At 43.5% G+C, this 2,949-nt stretch overlaps 1 long non-coding RNA gene across 1 annotated transcript; it reads left to right on the forward strand.

Annotated features, from left to right (window-relative positions):
• The first annotated feature begins 716 nt into the window (after positions 1 to 716).
• LOC129446004 (uncharacterized) lies at positions 717 to 2,035 on the forward strand. Its single transcript, XR_012372703.1, has 3 exons — positions 717 to 920; positions 1,186 to 1,332; positions 1,510 to 2,035. It is a non-coding gene; the product is annotated as an uncharacterized lncRNA (long non-coding RNA).
• Positions 2,036 to 2,949: the final 914 nt, after the last annotated feature.

Consider the following 2,949-nt stretch of genomic DNA (forward strand, 5'->3'; position numbering starts at 1 on the left):
AGACCCGTTTGCCATTGAACCTGCATTAACGACGACAGTGGGGCTTCCGGCCTTAGTCAAACGGGTTGGCACGTATGGTCGGGTTGCGATTTTGGCGTTTTTGTGTGTCTTGTGAATAGTATGCCATACAAAACCGTTTGCCACTAAACTTGCATTAACGACGACAGTGGGGCCTCCAGCCTTAGTCAAATGGGTTGACACGTATGGTCAGGTTGCGATGTTGGCGTTTTCTCATGGTCTTGTAAATAGTATGCAATACAGACCCATTTGCCACTGAACCTGCATTAACGACGACAGTGGGGCTACAGGCCTTAGTCAAACGGGTCGACAGGTTTCATTTTCTCTTAAAGATCGGAAGGTGACCCTTAGTTACCATATATACCTTCGCATTGGGCCCCAATTTGCAAAATCCTCAACTGTGGATAACATAATTATGCCGCAATAGTTAGTCTGTCTGGAACTAAGCTGATTTAAACCACATCACTGTGTGACACTTGCATTACATGTGAACGGCCCCTACGCTAATATGATTTTGTTTTTCTCTCCCATCTCCTCCTCGACCCTGAGGACAATAATTGTGTTAGTGGAGGTTTTACAAACTCCAGCCTGTCAGGACAATGAGTCCACAAGTTTCTTTTGAAGAATAAAGGCCACTCTATCTTCCGTGTCTGGGTGTGTTTAGCGCAGCACGAGGAAAGAGACGAGAGACGTGACTTCACTTCAGCAGGTGCTTCAGAAAAACGCGGTGGTGTATAGCGTTCACTTTAGATCGGAGGATTATCATCCCGGCAATATGATGGAGTTAAACATTAGATGCCGAAGCAAGAACCACGTGAGGCCTGTGTTTGCCGCCGCGAGAAAACATGAATCGATCACGGTCCGTCTGAGATGCAGCTCGAAGATAACGTGAACTATGCACAGTAAGTCTTGTTTTTTTAACATTTGCTAACTACCAAATCATTTAACATAATGATTTCATTCAAGTTTCTTATAAATATGGAAATCAACTAACTGATAACCTTAGTTTGCAAATAGTATAACCATCAAAGCGAGTTACATCTTATTTACTTTGTTTGCATAGCTAATTCGTAATTTGTTTATTGTCATGTGGTGTGTTCATGTATGTACCTAAGAAGTGACATGCTGTTATACAATTATATAAAGGTGAATCTGTTTTAATTCTAGTTGTCCAGCTACAGATGAAGATGCTTAGTATGATGAATCATCCTCTGTTGTCATGGACGAACCTGGTGATGTGTTATGGAGGAGGAAAAAACAAAAAAGACTCATCTGATGAGAAACCACTGCAAGAATCTCATCCTGTTCACACAAGTTAGACTTTTTCATGTCTATCAAAGTCAAAAATAATGTTTTTCTTTTTATTCAGGGCTGTTGGCAAGTTCATTGTTTGCCAAAGCCAGCTGATGTCTGTTGTACCATAACCTGTATTTTTGGTTTTATATGCTATGGTATAGTAGTAATTTTCTGCTTTTTATATACATCTCTTAGGTCTGTGCAGCATGCATGTATCAGCATTTTTGGTGACCAGTGACTTCTCTTCTGAGGGGCGTGAATTCCAAATATGTGTTTGTTGTGACGTGTGTGAACCATGTGCATCATGCCTCTTGTCACAATACGTGCCTGCTGCACACGCGTTGAAAAGGTTTATGATAAAAGAAGCACTCATGTTCACAAAATACTCGCAAGACACTAACTTGACACTAAACTGTGATTACACAGGAGATTAAGTGAGTATCAGGCAAACGTGAGCGTATCTTTTATCATAAACCCTTTGCATGCTTGTGCAGCGGACTTGTGTTTTGACATCACGTGTGATGCGCATGAGTTTACATGACGCGCTGAACACATATTTTGAAATGACGAGCCACACACATGACAAGCTCAATGCATGTGACCAGCTTCGCAACGTGCGCCCTCGAAAAAGAAGTCACCGGCCGACACTGACCCAGATCATCAAGATGTTAAAGCTGTTTGGGCTTCGGAGCATCTTGTCAGCACCTTCTTCCACCATGTACACAATTCCTACCATCGTGAAGGTGTGGCAGAATGAGAGATTTGCAGCAAGCGGTTGTTTTTTGTTAAAAGATTGTGAATGTTTGAACAATAGCATTGCATATCGCTTTCAAAAAATAATATAAAGCTGAATCATCATCAAAGCCACTTCGACTATAATATTTTTTTTATCAGAACTGTATTACTTTGGTGTACACTGTTAGCAGGGACAAATAAATTTAATCTATTAAAATATTCTGTTCTGGAATACTCCAGGTCACCACAGGCTCTACGAGAATGCAGCACTGTCCTGTCTTCCACTACACCTGCTCCCCTCTCCAGATCCATCCAGTGTCACGACACGGAAGGGTTGTAAGGACAGGACGCAAACGCAAGGTTCAAAATAAATAACATTTAATAATAAAAACACGAGGGCAGACATGGTGAAGGCAGGAACACAGGAACATTAACACAGGAACAGACAGGGTATCAATGACAATGATCCAGCAGTGAGCAAACAACAGGCAGGGGTATATATACAAACAGACTAACGATACACAGGTGTGATGAGGCAGGTAATTAATCAATGAATGTCCAGGTGATAACAATCGGAACAGAGACAAGACATGACACAGATTAACCGTGACATTACCCTCCCCTCTACGAGTGGCTACCAGACACTCACATAAAACACAACAAAAACAAAGTCTGGTAGCGAGAGTCCAAGGGAGGGGTGGAGGGCTTGGGGACCCTGGCGAAGCCGGCAGCCGCCGGGATGAGACCAACAGGACGGTTGGCCGGACTGCGCCAGGAGAACCGGAGCGATCGCTCCGAGAACCGAGGCAGACGAATTACCCCCCTCCTGGGAATCGTCGACGATCAGATGCCCCCGGAAATCATCTCCCATCCCCTCGCAGAAACGGAGACCCTCGGTAG

This window comes from Misgurnus anguillicaudatus, chromosome 12 (genome assembly GCF_027580225.2).
Source record: "Misgurnus anguillicaudatus chromosome 12, ASM2758022v2, whole genome shotgun sequence".
Taxonomy (NCBI): Eukaryota; Metazoa; Chordata; class Actinopteri; order Cypriniformes; family Cobitidae; genus Misgurnus; species Misgurnus anguillicaudatus.